The 23,425-nt window shown below is 43.9% G+C and overlaps 1 protein-coding gene and 1 long non-coding RNA gene across 2 annotated transcripts in view; both read right to left on the bottom strand.

Moving 5' to 3' along the window:
* The window catches only part of LOC134214542 (uncharacterized), a 301,878-nt gene that overhangs the window by 212,480 nt on the left and 65,973 nt on the right, over positions 1 to 23,425 (bottom strand). The gene's annotated exons all lie outside the window — the stretch shown is intronic.
* LOC134214509 (uncharacterized) lies at positions 3,214 to 4,022 on the bottom strand. Its single transcript, XR_009979813.1, has 3 exons — positions 3,740 to 4,022; positions 3,387 to 3,679; positions 3,214 to 3,327 (listed from the first exon to the last, which is right to left on the bottom strand). It is a non-coding gene; the product is annotated as an uncharacterized LOC134214509 (long non-coding RNA).

Here is a 23,425-nt window from a genome sequence, read left to right on the forward strand (position 1 = left end):
GATTCCCGGAGGAACTCCCGGAGGGATTCCCGGAGGAACTCCCGGAGGAACTCCCGGAGGGATTCCCGGAGGAACTCCCGGAGGGATTCCCGGAGGAACTCCCGGAGGGATTCCCGGAGGAACTCCCGGAGGAACTACCGGAGGAACACCTGGAGGAATTCTCGGAGGAACTCCTGGAGGAATTCTCGGAGGAACTCCCGGAGGAACTCCTGGAGAAACTCCCGGAGGAACTCCCGGAGGAACTCCCGGAGGAACTCCTGGAGGAACTCCCGGAGGAACTCCTGGAGGAACTCCCGGAGGAACTCCTGGAGGAACTCCGGAGGAACTCCTGGAGGAACTCCGGAGGAACTCCTGGAGGAACTCCGGAGGAACTCCTGGAGGAACTCCCGGAGGAACTCCTGGAGGAACTCCCGGAGGAACTCCTGGAGGAACTCCCGGAGGAACTCCTGGAGGAACTCCCGGAGGAACTCCTGGAGGAACTCCCGGAGGAACTCCTGGAGGAACTCCTGGAGGAACTCCTGGAGGAACTCCTGGAGGAACCCCTGCAGGAACTCCTGGAGGAACTCCCGGAGGAACTCCTGGAGGAACTCCCGGAGGAACTCCTGGAGGAACTCCCGGAGGAACTCCTGGAGGAACTCCCGGAGGAACTCCTGGAGGAACTCCCGGAGGAACTCCTGGAGGAACTCCCGGAGGAACTCCTGGAGGAACTCCCGGAGGAACTCCTGGAGGAACTCCCGGAGGAACTCCTGGAGGAACTCCCGGAGGAACTCCTGGAGGAACTCCCGGAGGAACTCCTGGAGGAACTCCCGGAGGAACTCCTGGAGGAACTCCCGGAGGAACTCCTGGAGGAACTCCCGGAGGAACTCCTGGAGGAACTCCCGGAGGAACTCCTGGAGGAACTCCCGGAGGAACTCCTGGAGGAACTCCCGGAGGAACTCCTGGAGGAACTCCCGGAGGAACTCCTGGAGGAACTCCCGGAGGAACTCCTGGAGGAACTCCCGGAGGAACTCCTGGAGGAACTCCCGGAGGAACTCCTGGAGGAACTCCCGGAGGAACTCCTGGAGGAACTCCCGGAGGAACTCCTGGAGGAACTCCCGGAGGAACTCCTGGAGGAACTCCCGGAGGAACTCCTGGAGGAACTCCCGGAGGAACTCCTGGAGGAACTCCCGGAGGAACTCCTGGAGGAACTCCCGGAGGAACTCCTGGAGGAACTCCCGGAGGAACTCCTGGAGGAACTCCCGGAGGAACTCCTGGAGGAACTCCCGGAGGAACTCCTGGAGGAACTCCCGGAGGAACTCCTGGAGGAACTCCCGGAGGAACTCCTGGAGGAACTCCTGGAGGAACTCCTAGAGGAACTCCCGGAGGAACTCTCGGAGGAACTCCTGGAGAAACTCTCGGAGGAACTCCCGGAGGGATTTCTGGAGGAACTCCCGGAGGGATTTCTGGAGGGATTCCTGGAACCTTTGAGACTCCAAGAGGAATACCTTGAGGAACTCCAAGAAGAATTCCTTGAGGAACTTCAGAAGGATTTCCTGAAGTAACTCCTTGCAGAATTGTTCGAGGAAATGAAGGAACTCTAGGAGGAATTCCTGGAGGAACTCGAGAAGGAACTCCAGGAGGAATTCCTTGAGGAAGTCCAGAAGGAATTCCTGCAGGAACTCCAGGACGAATTCCTGGGTGAACTCCAGAAGGAATTCCTGAAATAACTTCAGGAGGAATTATTAGAATAACTCCAGGTATATTGTCTGGAGTAACTTCAGGTATATTTCTTGCAAAAAATCCAGGAGGAATATCTGCAGGAACTCCAGGAGGAATTCCTTCCTGAAAGAATTCTCGGAGAATCTCCTTTGGGGATTCCTGGAGGAGCTCCTTCCTGGGTGAGAAATTCCTTGCGGAACTCTAGTAGGATTTCCTGGAATAACTCCAGGAAGCATAATTAGAATTACTCCAGCTATATGTCCTGGAAGAATTACAGAAAGAATTCGTAGAGGATCTTTATAAGTTTAGTAAGTAGAACTCCAGGAGGAATTCTTGAGGAATCTCCAGGACTTCAGGAGGACATACTGGAGGAAGAACAGGAGGAATTCCTGGAGGTACTCCAGGAGGAATTTCTTTAGGAAATCTAAGAGGAATTTTTGAAGACTTACCAAGAGGAATTCCTGGAGGAACTTCTAGAGAAATTCCCGGAGGAGCTCCAGGAGGGATTTCTGCAGGAACTCCAGGACGAATTCCTGAAACAACTCCAGAAAGAGTTATTGCAATAATTCCAGGTATATTTTCTGGAATAAAATCTGGGAAATATTGGAGGAATTCCTGGAGGTACTCCAGGAGGAACTCCAAGAGGAATTTCTTGAGGAACTGCCAGATAAATTACTTGAGGAACTCCAGAAGAATTTTCTGAAGTAACTCCTGGCGGAATTGTTCGAGGAAATGGAGGATCTCCAGGAGGAATTCCTTGAGGAACTCCTGGAGGAATTTCTGTAGGAACTCCAGAGGAATTCGAGGAGCTCCAGAGCATTCGAGAAGCTCCAGGATGATTTCCTGAAATAACTTCTGGAGAAATTGTTGGAGGTTTTGGGAGGAACTCTAGGAGGAATTCCTTGAGGAACTCCCAGAGAAATTTTAGGAGAAACTCCAAAAGGAAATTCCTGTAGGAACTACATAAGAAATTTCTTGAGGAATTTCACGAGGATTTAAAAAAAAAAGTTTCCTTCTGATATTCATCCATTCTCTGAGAATTCTTCTGGGCTTAGGAATACCACTTAAAACTCTCCCTGTACCTTCAATGGTAATTTTTCCAAGAAATAAACTAGAAACCTTTTAAGATGTTCACATTATAGCCACTCCTGTTCAAGCAAAATAAATTTCCTTTAAATCGAAATAGAATATCACCAAATTCCATTTTCTTCTTAGAATTTAATATGAAATTCTCTATATTTTTACGATTTCTAATCCACAAAACTTTTGGAACAAATCCCCAGAACTTCTTAAAATTAATGGAGGAACACCTAAAATTCGTTAAATAACTCTCAAAATTCATGTTGATATTCCTGGATAAATCCCTAAAATTGCTGTAGGTTTCCCCGAGTTCCTGTAGAAGCTTTAAAATTTGTTTTTTTTATATTCCAGAGTTTTTAGATTTTCTGCCGGAATTTTTTAGCTACTTTCGAACGAAATTTTGTTGAAAATCCAGTGAGTTCCCGGTGGAATTACTTGTGTATACAGAAAAGAACGCTTCAAATGTATGCCAGACTGAATATGTACTTTCCCGTATTACATATTTTTTCTTATTCTTTGAATTGTTAAAAAATAACACATTTTGTACTTCTAAAATAGAATAACATTTTTATTGCGTTTCAGCTTATTACCTTGCTAACTTAACTTACCAAAAGTAATAGTTATTTTCCTGGACACAAATTTACCAAAGTCAACATCGTCCCACCCAGCAGACGGAGAGCGTAGCGAGTTAGGTGGGCGGACCAGGTGCTAAATGATTTGCCGGGCGTGGGGGGCATGCCGGTGATGGAGGGATGTGGCCTCGAACCGTGTATTGTGGCGTCAATCTGGCTCAATTAAATGGAACGCCCCACTCCTTTAAAACTGGAGTTCCTTCCACCGTCTGTTGCAGATTTTTTCCATAAATTATTAACGACGGGAGGATGAAAAGTGCAACATGCATCTGAAAATTAACGTAGAACGATTTAGTTAGTTTTCCACATTATAATAATCGAAAAAATACCTTGTAAAATCAAAACTCCAGATGCCGTCGGGAAGTCCCAAGATGCAGGTCCAACGTGCTAGTAGCGGGCAGCGGCTACAAATCCGTGTTGTTCGCTACTCGGTGTTGTTTCAGCTCCATGGAACCTCCATCAGCTGTTTTGTTTTTCCTCGTTCTTTGACATTTTCATCTTGTTCATAAGTGTGCGTGCGACCTCTCTATGCGAACGCAGCCACAAATCGAAAATCTAGGATTATCTTTAATACGCCAAAATCGGCGTATTAAAGTTAATACTGGGTTAACAAACGAGGATAATACTGCTTGATGCTTATTAAAATCGAGGATAATACTCGATTGGCGTATTATCCTCGTTGGTGCTTACCGCCATTAATGAATTGGTGAACTAACCTCGTCCCCTATTCAGTATGATTCGGTTAGGCTGAGGAATGTTGTCCTTACAGTTGGTCAAAAAAAATCGTTTAACTGGATGTTTGGCATCTTCAAAATAGAAGTTTTATTAATCATACTAAATCAAACAGTTAAGACATTAAAAATATTCTCAAATTATTTACTATAGAAAACTAAGACTCTGTAAGGAATTTAATGATTGGTAAATTCGGTGATCTTTTCGAATTCCAATTAAATCCACGATTTAAACGCAATTCTGAATATCTGAAGGGTATGCAATGCTTGAAATAGGTTTTGAAAAACCAATTTAAGAATATTTTTACTTTTAGTTGTAGTGTACGTTACAGTTAATTCGATAACTATCGATAAATCAACGTTAAATCAACGCTCACTTTATCGTCAACGAAACATCATCGTACAACGACGATAATTTATCGTTTAACAACTCTGGAACAGATTATGGTCCAGGAAGATTTCGGATCTTAAACATAGTATCGATGGATTATCTACAGAAACGTAATCGCAGTCCGAGATCCTTGGATCGGGCGCATACGTCTCGTGGCATCGTGGGATCATGCATTGTCTGCGAAAGTCATGGGTACCGCCGTGCATAAATTAGTGGGAGGTTCGAACTTTCGGTAGCTTGCTAGTAAGCCAGTAGGAGTCCATGCGAAGCTTTGGTCAGGAGCTGGTCAGCAGCAGGAACCAAACAAATTAGGCAGAGCATCGGGGTCTGATAACTTGTAGTGCGCATATGCTGGAAAGTTTGTTGTACGAACGTCGATTGGAAGGACATGAATTGGATCCAGAATTGTTCTGAAGGCAAGAAACTCAGGAAGACTGAATCAATGTTGCGCGGCGCGAGGAAATTAGCAAGGCGAAAATTAGCTGGTATACACAACCTTGCTGTAGAAAAAAAAATCATGTCTGATGGGAGGTATAAAAATATGATATGAGTTTATCACCTTAGTTAGGTTTCGCGTTCAAAACAAATAACTTTTGTAAGAAGAAAAATTACACTGTTTGCGAACCGGAAATGAAACAAAAAAATTTATCCCGGGTATCCCGGGATTTTCGGGGTTTCAAAAATAATATCCCGGGAATCGGGAAATCCCGTATTTTCCTAAATCCCGGGATTTTTTGTCCCGGGATGTCCCGGGATGGAAACTCTACATATAGGTGAAGACTTCACCTATCTGTTGGTGGTGTTGGATTGCGTGGGAGTGCTCTCGCCTCTCAGATTTGACGAATCGATGTTTTAATCTTTGTTTACAAACGCAGAGAAGTCGTTTTAAAAATTTGGTATTGAGTTAGGGTCTGTTCACAAATTACGTAACGCAAAAATCCGAATTTTTGACCCCCTCCCTCCCCCTCGTAACAAAAAGTAACATTTTTGGTACCCCCTCCCTCCCCCATGTAGCGCGTAACTGTGAAAATTTGAAAGGCAGATTTTTTTTCCTTCTCTGAAGCATTTGGGTTTTGGTATTTTTTTAACACTGTTAGAATGGGGACGGCACATGATCAAAAATCAAGGATATCAAGAATACAGCTACCAGAAACGAAAATATAATTTGTGATCATAACCATTTACATAGTTTTGCGGAACTGTGGTGTCGAGAAAAACAATATGCACTTGGTATTTTTATGCATATCAGTCCCGCTATGTCAGCATGCTTGATTTCGATAATAAAATACGATAACGATAAACAGCAATAACTTCAATCAGTGATTTAAAAATAAGACATTCAAATAAACTTTCATTCGCGTTACGCGTAACATTTGGTACTACCCACCCCCTCCCCCACCTTTTAGTGTAACAAAGTATAACGCAAGTTGGACCTCCCCCCTCCCCCCAGAAGCGTTACGTAATTTGTGAACAGACCCTTATAGAAAATAAAAATTGTTTAAAGTTCATTTGTATTTAGAAAAAAGAAAAAATGTTTTTGAAAAAAAATTGAATTTACCTAGCGTCGAACGCACACTCTCTGGGTGAGAGCCTAGGACTTTACCCCTCGGCTATCCTTACTCGTTGAAAGAGTGGTGATCGAAGTGTAACAGGTTATACGCAATTTGCACTGATCATCGACTGCTAGTGCATTCGTGCGGCAACGCACTGGGTGTTGTGTTTAGGTTCCGTGGCATATTTAAATCATCTGACGTTGAAAAACATAAACGGTTGAGTCTGCGTCATGTGCTTTTGTGTCAATTCATTCAGATAAGTCACCTAATATTCATAGTGTTTTGGTGTGCAGGGAAGCAGCTTCAATTTCAATATTTAATTTGAATCCACTGTAACGCATTTTTCCTTGCGTTGTAGCGAATAATTCATATTGGCACAGTATATGTAAAACATGGCTGGTCTAACAATTAGTTTGTAAATAAAAAATTTATTTTAGTAAATGGTTTTGATTTTCTATAAATATTAATTTACTATTATTCCTACCTTTTCGTTTGCATACCTTCTGTGTGGTTTTTGATAGTTAATTAATTCATGCTATACATAAGTCCTAAATCTTGGACTCGCTAGACCAATTAATTGGATAGTGACAACATATCTGTTAGCAGATTTCAAATAGCACTCGGTTTATGTGGGAGAAGCTGAGTTTCGGAAGGATTCGGAGAAAATTTCCCATTCTTGCAAGTCAATGAAAATGTATCCAAACTTTTCTACAATCCAAGGATGTTTTGGATCATGTAGTAATCTAAGTTCGATCATTTAGTTTGTCGATGACTCATTCCGGAGGTTAAATTTCAAAACGTTTTTTAAGGTGGACTTCTGGTGCGAATATTTTTCGACAGCCTTGCCCTACAGTTTGTTGTTTTAATTTAACTAATAACAGAGATAAAGCTGTTTGTAATAACTTATACTAAATGGTAACAACATTATTTTTAATTAGTTATTATTAGTCAGTATAAGTAAACAAAATGAGGGCCGGATGATGCTTTTTTATTTCAGCCGGCAAGGGATATAGGGTGTCAATATAAAAATTATTATAGAAACGTTAAAACACATTGTAGCCAAAAATAGTTTGATTTTTTGGGTTCGAAATTTAATTTTCTTTTAGATTGGCAACATGAAAGTCTGATTATTTTGATTAAAATACTTGTGTAGACTACATGTAGACACAAGGATGTTTTTGATCATTTAGTAATCTACGTTCGATCATTTAGAAGTTTGTCAATAACACATTCCAGAGGCTAGATTTCAAAATGTGTAGCATGGTGGACTTCTAATTCAAAGGTTTATCTACAACTCTGCCTAACAGTCCGATGTTTGAATTTTACACATAATAGAGCTATAGAGATTATACTGAATAATTGGAATTTTGTTATCATTTAGTATAAGTTACTGCAACTAGCACTGTAACTCCTTCAATGGTGGAATTTAAACATCGATATATTAGGAAGATATATAGAAAAACCTTCGCACTAGAAGTCCACCATACATTTTGGAATTCAGCCTCTGGAATGAGTTATAGACAAACTACTAAATGATCGAACGCAGATTACTAGATGATCGATTACATCCTTGTGTTTTGTGTAGATATGTAGTCTAACATATAGGTAAATACTTCGGCTACCTGTTGGTGGTGTTGGATTGCGTGGGAGTGCTCTCGCCTCTCAGAATTGACGAATCGATGTTTTAATCTTTGTTTACAAATGCAGAGAAGTCGTTTTAAAAATTTGGTATTGAGTTATAGAAAATAAAAATTGTTTAAAGTTCATTGGTATTATACTAGAAAATATGTTTTTGGAAAGAAAAAACGAACAGTGGGTGATGTCTATGACATAACCGCTAAGTGGACGTAGGACTTGACTTGACCATGCCTTCAAGATGCATAATATGTCCAAATTTCTCACATCAACTATTTTGGATAAATAATCGGCGTTGCATACCATTCCTTGGCAAAATCTTCTCATCAACCCGACACAGAAATCAAATCTACCTCGAACAAGAATCATCAAAAAAATTCAGGAAGTATCTGTCCGGTCACGAAATATTAGCCTCGACAGTGGCAACCTTCCCACTGAAGGACTGCCTGAAATAAACCACAAGTTGGCTCAGCAGGGGATGCAGACTGTATCTCAGCCCTTCCACTGAAGGGCCTTTTTAATCCAAAACGATAGCGACTGAAGGAGAACATTATTTTTAACTCTTAGAGCCTTGAAAAAGGCTGTTTGCTTCGGCTAAGTGCAAAAAGTAAGAAAACGATCTTTTCAAATAACCGCGAATTTCTAGTGATGGTATAAAAAAGACTGAATGCTCTGCGAGCGAATGCACTTTTCTTTTATACCTTATTTTGAATCTTCACTGCTTCCCAATTGGTGGGCCAATCAGCTAGTGTCTTATATCCCGCTTCTTTGTCAGCCAAAGCGTCATCATCATCAACGCGTTCAAGGGGGTTTCTTCTTTTTTACGCTTGTTGCTCGCTGCTGGCGTCTATTTCCTAACGGGACCTTTCGCTAGATACAGGCCAATAAGCCGGGCAAGCGAGCTTAGAATTGCAGTTCAGGTGGGAAGTACGTGTTCTTTTCTGAGACAACATTGTTAGAAGTAGAAGGAAGGAAACACCCGGACATGGGATTTCGGGTGATAAGATTTAGAATTGGTAACATGGGACGATCATTCAGTCACGTTCGCTTTGTGTGCGGTCAGTAGCAAACAATGTTTATCTAGATATTTTTGATCAATGCCAAAAACCCAACATTTGATGAAAAATCGATTGATAGTTTATTAATGTTTTAGCTGTAATCGGTGTTTTCTTTATCCAAATAAGATTAAGTGAGAGATTTGGACATCTTATGAATCTTTAAAGGCATGGTCAAGCGAAGTCCTTCGTCCACTTCGCGGTTAAATCAGAAAAAATATCTACTGTTAGTTTTGACGCTATTTATGAAAATCACGCATAAAATTTTATCTCTAGAATATTGGATTTGGCACCCAAGTACAATTTCTATCCCGAAGGGTATTGAAAGCATTGATATTGATCTCTATTATTGGCTCTCGGAAGAACCGTTTGTTTTTTGGACATACATGCTGCATCATGTGGCTTTTCTTCAGCCTGTCTCGGCTCAGCACCGATGCCGGCCGGTCTCGGCTCGACTCTGCTGCTGCTGCCGGTATCTGCTCAGCATTGCTGCTTTGTCGGGTCTGTAGGGTGGACTGCTGATGTGCGGGCTAGGCTTCGGATGATGATGGTCGCTTCGATGGTGACGAGCCGAAAAAGCGGTCGGTGCAGACTTCATTCCCTACTAAAAGTGCTGTTCCATCGATGATGCAGTTGCTTCGCTTGTCCCGGTCAGAATGAAAGGAAAAATCGCGTTGCGCTATTTTATGGCTTCTCAGCAGACCCAGCGGCTGCTCATTCGCTGGTGTCTGCACCAATCAGAACGTGGTAATGGAATGATGCAAGAATTATGCGGTACCCATATTTATAGGTTCCCTTGAGCTCAATGTTTTTCATTGAAAACAGTTTCATGCCTATTGAAACAAGTTTTCGGGTCTTATCAAGCATGGACATGGAAGGCATACTTGAAATCTGTCGATTGAGGGCTTACCGCAGAAATTCGTCCACTGAGACGAACGCTATTAACGTTTAAAATCTTTCAACACAGCGTAACGCGGTCGATTTGAATATTTTGAAATTACACCCGGTATAGTAAAGAGAGACGTAAGTCCTACGTCAAAATTTCGTTGAGATCTTAGAATAAGAAACGCATTTTCTTTTGTCGTGAGCGAGGAAGACAGAATTTTGTAACAATTCATCGCCATGAACGCGAATTAATAAAATTGTCACGCAAACGCTCTCTAATTAGTTGATTGTACTACATTTTCAAAATGATTCTATTGCGAAAAACTCTTTAGTAAGTATATTAGTGGTTCTGAAAAGATCCATTCACAATGTTAGATGTAAATTTCCTCTTGAGCGGTTCAACTGGGAGTTTATGATTGTTTAAAACATTATGAATCGATGTCTGCAGGAATACCAAACGCTTAACCGCTGCTGCCATCGGCCGAGAAAACTTGATCAGTAGTGTTGTCGTCGACACTCTATCGTCACACACCGCCGTGCCGCGCTTACTGTTGGCTTCTCGACAATGCCGGGCTGAAAATGCCGATGATGCTGACCTGAGAATGCTGGCGATTCTGCCTTGCTCTTAAAAAGGCTTATGTTTGCGAATTCGTGGCTGAGACGATGATGCAACCGTTCAAAAATGCCGACGATGCGCTGCTGTTATTGCTGTGCCTGTTTCGGTCAGATTGAGAGGAAAAATTCGCGCTGCGCTATTTTATGCCTTCTTAGCAGACCTAGCGTGAGCTCATTCGTTGACGTCTGCACCAATCAGAACGTGGTAATGGAATGATGCAAGAATGATGCGGTACCCATATTTATAGGTTTTCGTGAATTCAATGCTTTGCTTTGAAAACAGTTTTAGGCCTATTGAAACAAGTTTTCGGATATTATCAAGCATTAATATGAAAGGCATACTTGAAAGCGGTCGATTGAGGGGTTAACTGCAGAAATCTGTTCACTAGGGTAAAAGCTATTAACGTTTGAAATCTTTCAACACAGCGTAACGCGGCCGATTTAGAAATTTTGAAATGACACCCGGTATAGTAAAGAGAGACGTAAGTCCTACGTCAACACAATAACGAACACAACAAAAATCAATGCTCTACGAACTTTCATCCGCACAGTCGATCTGGATATTATTCTCATGCAGGAGGTAGAAAAAGATCAGCTGGTTCTGCCTGGCTACAACGTCGTCTGTAACGTCGACCATGCAAGGAGAGGAACAGCAATTGCTCTCAAGGAGCACATCAAATTTTCGAATGTCGAAAAGAGTCTGGACGGTAGGCTGATTGCTTTACGCGTTCACAATACGACACTGTGCAATGTGTACGCTCCATCGGGATCGGCTTTTCGCGCTGAGCGGGAACGATTTTTCAACAACACTGTCGCCTATTACCTACGTCATCGTTCCGAACACACCATTCTAGGCGGTGACTTTAAAGGTTCCCCCAAACACACGCGACGCGACAATCGCGACGCAATTCTATCGCTTGGCGACTACGATTTTGTCGCCGTTGGTATGGAAGCGTAAATGCAACATTGCTTGCAGCGACCCAACGATAGAATCGTGGCGACTAGTTGTCGCCGTCGCGGTGATGAAATCGCTTAGGTCTGGGGGAGCCTTAACTGTGTGATTCGGCAGTGCGACGCGACCGGATCAAACCCGAGCCCTGCACTGCAAACCACCGTACAGCAACTTCGGCTTCACGACGTCTGGCAGCAGCTGCGTTCCCGCGAACCTGGCTACACATACATCTCACACAATTCCTCCTCTAGACTAGACAGGCTTTACGTCAGCGTCAGATTACGAGAACAGCTGAGAGCAACAGATGTTCACGTTTGCTGTTTTTCGGACCATAAAGCCATCACTGCAAGAATATGCCTTCCTCTACCTGATACAGCACCGGGGCGAGGATTCTGGTCTCTTCGTCCCCATCTCCTGACCACGGAAAATATTCAAGAGTTCCAGATGCGGTGGCAATACTTGACCCGCCAGCGTCGCTATTATCGTTCATGGATGGAATGGTGGTTGACATGTGCCAAACCGAAGATCAAGTCTTTTTATCGCTGGAAATCAAAAATAGCTTTCGAACAATTTCACCATGAGCAGCAACGCCTCTACGGATTGTTGCGACGAGCGTATGATGAATATCACAACGATCGTTCCATGCTTACCAGAATCAACCAGATAAAAGCCCAGATGCTCTCACATCAGCGACGTTTTACTGAAATGTTCGTACACATCAACGAAAGGTACGTGGCGGGGGAACCGCTGTCCGTCTATCAGCTGGGAGAACGCGCACGACGAAAAACTAACATCGAAATGTTACGAAACGAAAGAGATGAGATTGTTGACAACGCCGACGAGATCCAAAACCACATGGTACAATATTTCACCCATCTCTATGCACGAGCAGACGCTGCTAATGTGGAAGGCACTGGATTCCAATGCGAGAGAACCGCACCGTACGAGCGCATCCAGAAAATCACCGGGCCCCGACGGTTTGCCAAAAGAATTCTACCTACGTACATTCGACGTGATACACCGAGAGCTGAATCTTGTGATGAATGAAGCAATCAGATCGAACGTTCCCGCACAGTTTGTCGATGGGGTGATAGTCTTGGTGAAGAAACGTGGAGCGGGAGACACCGCTCGCTCTTATAGACCAATTAGCTTGGTCAATTACGACTATAAGATACTTTCTCGAATTTTAAAAACCAGGATTGAGAATGTTTTGCGAACCCACAACGTCCTCACCGATTCGCAAAAGTGCTCTAATTGAGCAAAAAACGAACAGTGGGTAATGTCTGTGACATAACCGCTAAGTGGACGTAGGACTTGACTTGACCATGCCTTTAAGATACATAATATGTCCAAATTTCTCACATCAACTATTTTGGATAAATAATCGGCGTTGCATACCATTCCTTGGCAAAATCTTCTCATCAAACCGACACAGAAATCAAATCTACCTCGAACAAGAATCATCAAAAAAATATTCAGGAAAAATTCCCACTGAAGGACTGCCTGAAATAAACCACAAGTTGGCTCAGCAGGGGAGGTAGACTGTGTCTCAGCCCTTCCACTGAAGAGCTTTCTAATCCGTGCGATAGCGACTGAAGAAGAACATTATTTTTAACTGTTAGAGCCTTGAAAAAGGCTGCTTGCTTCGGCTAAGTGCAAAAAGTAAGAAAACGATCTTTTCAAATAACCGCGAATTTCTAGTGATGGTATAAAAAAGACTGAATGCTCTGCGAGCGAATGCACTTTTCTTTTATACCTTATTTTGAATCTTCTCTGCTTCCCAATTGGTGGGCCAATCAGCTAGTGTCTTGTATCCCGCTTCTTTGTCAGCCAAAGCGTCATCATCATCAACGCGTTCGAGAAGGGCTTCTTCTTTTTGACGTAGGACTTACGTCTCTCTTTACTATACCGGGTGTCATTTCAAAATATTCAAATCGACCGCGTTACGCTGAGTTGAAAGATTTTAAACGTTAATAGTGCTCGTCTCAGTGGACGAATTTCTGCCGTAAGCCCCTCAATCGACAGATTTCAAGTATGCCTTTCATGTCCATGCTTGATAAGACCCGAGAACTTGTTTCAATAGGCATGAAACTGTTTTCAATGAAAAACATTGAGATCAAGGGAACCTATAAATATGGGTACCGCATAATTCTTGCATCATTCCATTACCACGTTCTGATTGGTGCAGACACCAGCGAATGAGCAGCAGCTGGGTCTGCCGAGAAGCCATAAAAAGGGCAACGCGATTTTTTCTTTCATTCTGACCGGAACAAGCGAAGCAACCGCATCATCGCATCATCACACCTTTTAGCAGGGAATGAAGTCTGCACCGACCGCTTTTTCGGCTCGACACCATCGAAGCCACCATCATCAGCCGGAACCTAGCCAGTACAGCAGCAGTCCACCCTACAGACCCGACAAAGCAGCAATGCTGAGCAAATACCGGCAGCAGCAGCAGAGTCGAGCCGAGACCGGCCGGCATCGATGATGAGCCGAGACAGGCTGAAAAAAGCCACATGATGCGGCATGTATGTCCAAAAAACAAACGGTTCTTCAGAGAGCCAATAATAGAGATCAATATCAAAGCTTTCAATACCATTCGGGATAGAAATTGTACTTGGGTGCCAAATCCAATATTCTAGTGATACAATTTTATGCGTGATTTTCATAAATAGCGTCAAAACTAACAGTGGATAATTTTTCTGATTTAACCGCGAAGTGGACGAAGGACTTCGCTTGACCATGCCTAAAAAAACATAAGATGTCCAAATCTCTCACATAATATTTGGATATTTGAGTTTAAAAAACACCGATAACAGCTCAAACATTAAAATAAACTATCAATCGATTTTTCATCAAATGTTGGTTTTTTTGGCATTGATCAACATTGTTTGATACTGACCGCACACAAAGCGAACGTGACTGAATGATCGTCCTATGTTACCAATTCTAAATCTTATCACCCGAATTCCCATGTCCGGGTGTTTCCTTCCATCTACTACTAACAATGTTGTCTCAGAAAAGAACACGTACTTCTCACCTGAACTGCAATTCTAAGCTCGCTTGCCCGGCTTATTAGCCTGTATCAAGCGAAAAGTCCCGTTAGGAAATAGACGCCAGCAGCGAGCAACAAGCGTAAAAAAGAAGAAGCCCTTCTCGAACGCGTTGATGATGATGACGCTTTGGCTGACAAAGAAGCGGGATACAAGACACTGGCTGATTGGCCCACCAATTGGGAAGCAGAGAAGATTCAAAATAAGGTATAAAAGAAAAGTGCATTCGCTCGCAGAGCATTCAGTCTTTTTATACCACCACTAGAAATTCGCGGTTATTTGAAAAGATCGTTTTCTTACTTTTTGGACTTAGCCGAAGCAAACAGCCTTTTTCAAGGCTCTAAGAGTTAAAAATAATGTTCTCCTTCAGTCGCTATCGCACGGATTAGGATGCCCTACATCCCCTGCTGGGCCAACTTGTGGCTTATTTCAGGCAGTCCTTCAGTGGGAAGGTTGCCATTGTCGAGGCTAATATTCCGTGACCGGACAGATACTTCCTGAATTGTTTTTGATGATTCTTGTTCGAGGTAGATTTGACTTCTGTGTCGGTTTGATGAGAAGATTTTGCCAAGGAATGGTATGCAACGCCGATTATTTATCCAAAATAGTTGATGTGAGAAATTTGGACATATTATGTATCTTAAGGGCATGGTCAAGTCAAGTCCTACGTAAACTTAGCGGTTATGTCACAGACATTACCTACTGTTCGTTTTACGCTTGTTGCTCGCTGCTGGCGTCTATTTCCTAACGGGACTTTTCGCTTGATACAGGCCAATAAGCCGGGCAAGCGAGCTTAAAATTGCAGTTCAGGTGAGAAGTACGTGTTCTTTTCTGAGACATTGTTAGTAGTAGAAGGAAGGAAACACCCGGACATGGGATTTCGGGTGATAAGATTTAGAATTGGTAACATGGGACGATCATTCAGTCACGTTCCCTTTGTATGCGGTCAGTATCAAACAATGTTTATCTACATATTTTTTTATCAATGCCAAAAAATCCAACATTTGATGAAAAATCGATTGATAGTTTATTAATGTTTGAGCTGTTATCGGTGTTTTTTTTATCCAAATAAGATGATGTGAGAGATTTGGACATCTTATGAATCTTTAAAGGCATGGTCAAGTGAAGTCCTTCGTCCACTTCGCGGTTAAATCAGAAAAATTATCCACTGTTAGTTTTGACGCTATTTATGAAAATCACGCATAAAATTTTATCTCTAGAATATTGGATTTGGCACCCAAGTACAATTTCTATCCCGAAGGGTATTGAAAGCATTGATATTGATCTCTATTATTGGCTCTCTGAAGAACCGTTTGTTTTTTGGACATACATGCTGCATCATGTGGCTTTTCTTCAGCCTGTCTCGGCTCAGCACCGATGCCAGCCGGTCTCGGCTCGACTCTGCTGCTGCTGCCGGTATCTGCTCAGCATTGCTGCTTTGTCGGGTCTGTAGGGTGGACTGCTGATGTACTGGCTAGGTTTCGGCTGATGGTGGTCGCTTCGATGGTGTCGAGCCGAAAAAGCGGTCGGTGCAGACTTCATTCCCTGCTAAAAGGTGTGAGTGCTGTTCAATCGATGATGCGGTTGCTTCGCTTGTCCCGGTCAGAATGAAAGGAAAAAATCATAAGGGTTGTGTACAAGACACGACCGCCCGACGTAAACTACGTAAAACCGTTTGGTGAAATGAAGAACCTAGCAAGACCCATAATTCATGAATAGTACAAAATTGTTCTTTTGATTACTTTTGAGACAACACTGGTGTCGAGCAATATTCAAAACATAAAATTTGTTGGATACGACAATTAAAAATTTACATTTTGAAAGTAGCTGATATATTCATGTAATTAAGTCAAAAAATTTTAATTCTCGAGTTTTATATAATATGAGAAGTTTAGTTTTGTTTGTTTAATTTGTTAGGGTTTTCACTTGAAAAAAATCAATTTCATTGTTGTTTTTTCTTATTTTTCGAAAAATATTCTGAATGAGCTTAATTTGATTTGGGTATATCTATTGCAAATAATAATTTGCACTTTGTATAAAATTAGTTTCGGTTAATATTCTTTTGTATAAAATTTTGGTTCTAAAAAGAACCGATTAACCTTCGATAATGTGCAATTCCGGCACGGCAAATGCTGGGTAAAGCGTACCATTGGTACTTCGCGTACCTGAAGGTATAAAATAGACCCCATCTCGCGGTCCTTAGCCTCTTACCCAGCAACTCCTATCCCTACCTCCCCGCGGTGCTGGCCGGGATACGAGCAACCTTAGGGAAGATCGGGTAACCAACCCCGGTGGGAACTATGGTCGTATGCTGACAGGGAAGGGGGGTTTGCTCTTCTCCGGAGGTGCAAATCTTACTGAGCGTCTGTTCTCCATGTCAGGATCGGCTCACAACAGCGTCTGTTCTCCATGTTAGGGGCGGCTGATCATCGTCCGAGTTCCAGCGAGGGACTCTAAAATGAAACTGTGCACCATGGTCCACCGGAAATAAGGAGGAATGGTCCTCCGGAAATTTAGGGGTTTGGTGTCAGGCCCTGCAAGTCAGCCTTTAAAAATCTTAAGCAACGAACAATCAACAAGAGAGTACGGACCGGAACCATCGGCGAAGACCACTGCGACGAAAAGGGACTAGCGATTGGAAACTCGGTTCGTGGAACTGCAAATCTCTCAACTTCATCGGGAGCACACGCATACTCGCCGATGTGCTCAAGGACCGTGGATTCGGCATCGTAGCGCTGCAGGAGGTTTGTTGGAAGGGATCAATGGTGCGAACGTTTAGAGGTAATCATACCATCTACCAGAGCTGCGGCAACACACACGAGCTGGGAACAGCTTTCATAGTGATGGGCGATATGCAAAGGCGCGTGATCGGGTGGTGGCCGATCAATGAAAGAATGTGCAAGTTGAGGATCAAAGGCCGGTTCTTCAACTTCAGCATAATCAACGTCCATAGCCCACACTCCGGAAGCACTGATGATGATAAGGATGCATTCTACGCGCAGCTGGAACGTGAGTACGACAGCTGCCCAAGCCACGACGTCAAAATCATCATAGGAGATTTGAACGCTCAGGTTGGCCAAGAGGAGGAGTTTAGACCGACTATTGGAAAGTTCAGCGCTCACCGGCTGACGAACGAAAACGGCCTACGACTAATTGATTTCGCCGCCTCCAAGAATATGGCCATTCGCAGCACCTACTTCCAACACAGCCTCCCGTATCGGTACACCTGGAGATCACCACTGCAGACAGAATCACAAATCGACCACGTTCTGATTGATGGACGGCACTTCTCCGACATTATCGACGTCAGGACATATCGTGGCGCTAACATCGACTCTGACCACTATCTGGTGATGGTTAAACTGCGTCCAAAACTATCCGTCATCAACAATGTTCGGTACCGACGACCGCCGCGGTACGACCTAGAGCGACTGAAGCAACCTGATGTCGCCACTGCATACGCGCAGCATCTCGAGGCAGCGTTGCCGGAAGAGGGTGAGCTCGATGGGGCCCCTCTTGAGGACTGCTGGAATACAGTCAAAGCAGCCATTAACGACGCAGCGGAGAACAACGTCGGGTATATGGGTCGAAGTCGACGGAACGATTGGTTCGACGAAGAGTGCAGACAGATTCTGGAGGAGAAGGACGCAGCGCGGGCGGTCGCGCTGCAGCAAGGTACCCGGCAGAACGTGGAACGTTATAGGCGGAAGCGGAGACAGCAGACCCGCCTTTTTCAGGAGAAGAAACGCCGCCTGGAAGAAGCGGAGTGCGAGGAGATGGAACAGCTGTGCCGTTCTCAAGATACACGCAAGTTCTATCAGAAGCTCAACGCATCCCGCAAAGGCTTCGTGCCGCGAGCCGAAATGTGCCGGGATAAGGATGGGAGCATCTTGACGGATGAACGTGTGGTGATCGAAAGGTGGAAGCAGCACTACGAGGAACATCTGAATGGCGCTGAGAGTACAGGCAGTGAAAGTCAAGGCAGCGGAGGAGATGACAACGTCAGTTCAGCGGACGATGGAAGCCAACCAGCCCCCACCTTGAGGGAAGTTAAGGATGCCATTCAACAGCTAAAGACCAATAAAGCAGCTGGTAAGGATGGTATCGGAGCTGAGCTCATCAAGATGGGCCCGGAAAAGCTGGCCACTTGCCTGCACAAACTGATAGTCAGAATCTGGGAAACCGAACAGCTACCGGAGGAGTGGAAGGAAGGGGTTATATGCCCCATCTACAAGAAAGGCGACAAACTGGAGTGTGAGAACTTTCGAGCGATCACCATCCTTAATGCCGCCTACAAAGTGATATCCCAGATCATCTTCCGTCGTCTGTCACCATTAGTGAACGAGTTCGTGGGAAGTTATCAAGCCGGCTTCGTTGACGGCCGCTCGACAACGGACCAGATCTTTACTGTACGGCAAATCCTTCAAAAATGCCGTGAATACCAGGTCCCAACGCACCATCTGTTCGTTGATTTCAAGGCGGCATACGACAGTATAGACCGCGTAGAGCTATGGAAAATTATGGACGAGAACAGCTTCCCTGCGAAGCTTACCAGACTGATCAAAGCAACGGTGGATGGTGTGCAAAACTGTGTGAAGATTTCGGGCGAACACTCCAGTTCGTTCGAATCGCGCCGGGGACTAAGACAAGGTGATGGACTTTCGTGCCTGTTGTTCAACATTGCGCTAGAAGGTGTCATGCGGAGAGCCGGGTGTAACAGCCGGGGAACGATTTTCAACAGATCCAGTCAATTTATTTGCTTCGCGGATGACATGGACATTGTCGGCCGAACATTTGCAAAGGTGGCAGAACTGTACACCCGCCTGAAACGTGAAGCAACAAAAGTTGGACTGGTGGTGAATGCGTCAAAGACAAAGTACATGCTTGTGGGCGGAACCGAGCGCGACAGGGCCCGCCTGGGAAGCAGTGTTACGATAGACGGGGATACCTTCGAGGTGGTCGAGGAATTCGTCTACCTCGGATCCTTGCTAACGGCTGACAACAACGTTAGTCGTGAAATACGAAGGCGCATCATCTGTGGAAGTCGGGCCTACTACGGGCTCCAGAAGAAACTGCGGTCGGAAAAGATTCGCCACCGCACCAAATGTGTCATGTACAAGACGCTTATAAGACCGGTTGTCCTCTACGGACATGAAACATGGACAATGCTCGAGGAGGACTTGCAAGCACTCGGAGTGTTCGAGAGACGGGTGCTTAGGACCATCTTTGGCGGTGTGCAAGAAGACGGTGTGTGGCGGCGAAGAATGAACCATGAGCTTGCCCAACTCTATGGCGAACCCAGTATCCAGAAGGTAGCTAAAGCCGGAAGGGTACGATGGGCAGGACATGTTGCAAGAATGCCGGACAGCAACCCTGCAAAGATGGTGTTCGCTTCCGATCCGGCAGGTACGAGACGGCGTGGAGCGCAGCGAGCGAGATGGGCAGACCAGGTGCAGAACGACTTGGCGAGCGTGGGGCGTATCCGAGGATGGAGAGATGCGGCCTCGAACCGTGTATTGTGGCGTCAAATTGTTGATTCAGTGTTATCTGTTTAGATGTTAACTAAATAAATGAAATGAATGAATGTGCAATTCCAATCCCTAACAGCAAAAATGAAAATTTTAGCTGACTGCTACTGATATCATCCTTGCATTTAAATTTCCTAACTAACCGAAGTTCTGCGTAACTAACCGAAATTTGTCTCCAATTGACCAATTTTATATTGTTATTTTTCTCAATGGTACGCATTGGAAATCACTGACAGCACATAACCAAATTCAGAATCTTGCTAGAAGAATTTACTAAACGCCAAGAGTGTGCTGGTCACAAGTTGTTGCACTTTGGAAATTCCTCTCAGCTTAACACCATTATTCCACGGTAATGATGGTAATCCAAAGAATTGATTTACTTTAAATGACTCCATTCACTATCAGCAATTACCGCAGCTCCACCATTGACGACGCGACCAACATCAACGCGGCAGCCGTTGTCGCTTGGACCGCAAGCGGGCAAAATTTTCACTCCAGTGAGGCTGCCGTCCCGACCGTCGCTCCACCATCGTTGACTGCCGCCTATCGCTGTGGGATGCCTTTGTCTCCGCCCGACAATCGCCTCCAATGCTGGCTCAAGGCTACAAATGAAGTATCGTGTCCGCTCTCTGAGAATGCTCGAACGAAAATGACGTGCGCGTATGAGACACGAGTCTTTTATGCATAGAAAAATGGAGCGATGGGCGAAAAGGACCGTAACTTATAACAACCTCATGTCCGTGTTGGGGTTGCGTTACTGGGTTTGGAAGGAATTAAAATTTCCACTAGTTTAACGTTGACAATCAAAAATTTCAATAACATTTGCAAATTGGTGGAGAGTTTCCGATTCATTTGATATATAAATCTCAAAAATCCATCAAAAGATAAAGATTATCTTAAAATCTTACATGACTACGTGACGGTCCCCAATTTTGAAATTTTCATCTTATACCCTGTATCAGAGTCTCCCCCGTAGTTCACGTCAAAATGCGATCACATTACCAATTTACCATTCATATGAATATATTTACTCCAGCAACTCCCTCCGACGCACGCTTGTGATTCACTTCCGACATTTTTCACTTGACTGCCACTGATGCCATTCATACGAATTCATATTATATAGAATCTCCCCCGGGGCGCAATCGTGATTCTGCTACGGACGGCAACATTATGGCGTCGCCAAGTGGCTAATTTGCTCTTTGAATAATATTCGCCTCGCCTCTTCCTTTGTATAGAATGGTGGCCCTGAGAAGAACCGATTAATTCTCTCAGCAACTCCGCCGATGCTGGAACCGCTCTCCACGACATTTCAAATGAAATGCCTCGCGCGCGCGGGAGAGCAGTTTTCTTATAATCAATAAAGATGGCTCATTAGTCCCGCCTCTTTGTTGTCCGGTATGAATGCAAATATTGTGCAACCGTCACACACTCACCAAAGGGGCGTGGCTACAGGTTCAACTTTATTGATTACAAGAAAGCAGCTCTTTCGCGCGCGCGAGCCATTTCGTTTGAGATGTCGCGAAGAGCAGACCGTGGTACCACCTTTGGCATCGGCGGAGCACCTACCACAAGTTTTATTCCCGGCGATGGTGTGGGTCGCGCGGTCGTCGTCATTAACATTAGCCACGCTCAGATTAAATTTCATTGTATGAAGTAGGGGGAATGACGGCTTTGGCAGGTTTTGTTTTATTGTCAGGGGGTTTTTGTTGGCCAAATTTTATGAAATTTGGCCACAATATTTTTTGATATGCAAAGAATGTTTTGGCCAAATTTGAGCATAATTAGTTACAGAAAACCCCCTGACAATAATAGAACAAAGCCTGCCAAAGCCGTAATTTCCCCTACTAACGATTGGCTACCATCAATGAAAGTAGCTCTTATGTCACAACTTGAGGCGAGATGAATTTTAATCAAAGTAAAACTTAATTGCTTGGTGATGGCAGATTGTTTTCCGTCGGTAGTAGAATCACGAGAGCACGATTCAGAGAAAGACTTATAATATTGGTAGATAGTTCGTTCGAGATGTCGCGGAGAGCAGACCGTGGTAGTGATACCACTACCAGTGGTTCGGCATCGGCGGAGCTCCTACCGGAAATTTTATTCCCGGCGATGGTGTGGGTCGCGCGGTCGTCGTCATCAACATTAGCAGCGCTCAGATTGAATTTTCTTGTCTGAAATAGGGGGAATGACGGCTTTGGCAGGTTTTGTTCTATTATTGTCAGGGGGGTTTTTGTTGACCAAATTTTATGGAATTTGGCCACAATATTCTTTGATATGCTATGATATGATATGATATTTGATATGAAGTACTAACGATCGGCTACCATCAATGAAGGTGGCTCTTGGGAGCGTCCACAAATTACGTAACGCTTGGGGGGGGGGGGGGGTTGGGCGAAGTGTGACGACCCATACATAATTTTTAGATGCTTCATACAAAAGTGTGATATAGGGGAGGGGTGTTGAAATGCCCAATTTTCGCGTTACGTAACTAAAGGATCTTCCCTTAAAGTGACTCAGGGAGGCACTACACACTGTGTTATTTTTCCTATCTTTTTCTCTTTCTAACATTGTCACCTCGTAATTTTGGAGTGGCGTATTTCGGTTTTCAGTTGTTTTATGTAACTGTAAATGTATCAGTATGTAGATTGTGAGTAAGCACGCGCCGGTGATACTTTTTCAAAATCATATTTGTTGTAGTAAAAATTAAGCATTAATGATAATCAATAGTATCAATAGAATTGGCAAATTGCTGAAGGGTTTCCGAATCGATTGATAAGCAAATGTCGAAAATAAGATAAAGACGCTATTAGCGTTTGAAATCTATCCTAATGTTTGTCTCGAATTTGGAAATTTCCGTTTTAAACCATGTATCTGAGTCTTCCCATTAGAAGAAGTTTACGTAAAAAAATCTGTAGCAAACATCAATACTGACGTCATACAATTTTTCAGTCATAATGCGAATCAATTTTTTGCATGGTCTCCTTCCGATACTTGCTTGGGATTCAACTACCGACGTTAGCGTTGCGCTTTGAATAAAGATCATCTCGGAACCGATTTCTTTTTCAATCAACAGGAAAAATACAAAATTAGTCTCGCGGGAAAATTTCATGTTGTGCCGACAACATCCAAATCGTTGCAAACGCCACGTTAGTGAATAAATTGCTGTAGCAATCTTCCGATGACAGCCTATGCTCGGACCGGCACTAATGCTATGATTCCGCTACCGATGCCAAACAATTATGCTTTGTTCTATTTAGAAAGTTCGTCTAATATCAACATTCTCAGTCACTAAAATCATACAACTCCGAATTACGCTAGAAAATTTCACCGAAGAATTTTCCAGTTCCTAACGGTTGCACTTTAGGAAAATTATTTCAACTTAACCTTCCTCCCAAATATAATGATGGTCCTGAAGCGTTTGAAATCTATCCTAATTTCGTGACGGTCTCGAATTTGGAAATTTCGGTTTTACACCCTGTATCTGAGTCTTCCCCTTAGACGTAGTTTACGTCAAAATCGCGTTACGCTATTTTATGGCTTCTCGGCAGGCCCAGCGGCTGCTCATTCGCTGGTGTCTGCACCAAACAGAACGTGGTAATGGAATGATGCAAGAA

This window comes from Armigeres subalbatus, chromosome 1 (genome assembly GCF_024139115.2).
Source record: "Armigeres subalbatus isolate Guangzhou_Male chromosome 1, GZ_Asu_2, whole genome shotgun sequence".
Classification (NCBI taxonomy): Eukaryota; Metazoa; Arthropoda; class Insecta; order Diptera; family Culicidae; genus Armigeres; species Armigeres subalbatus.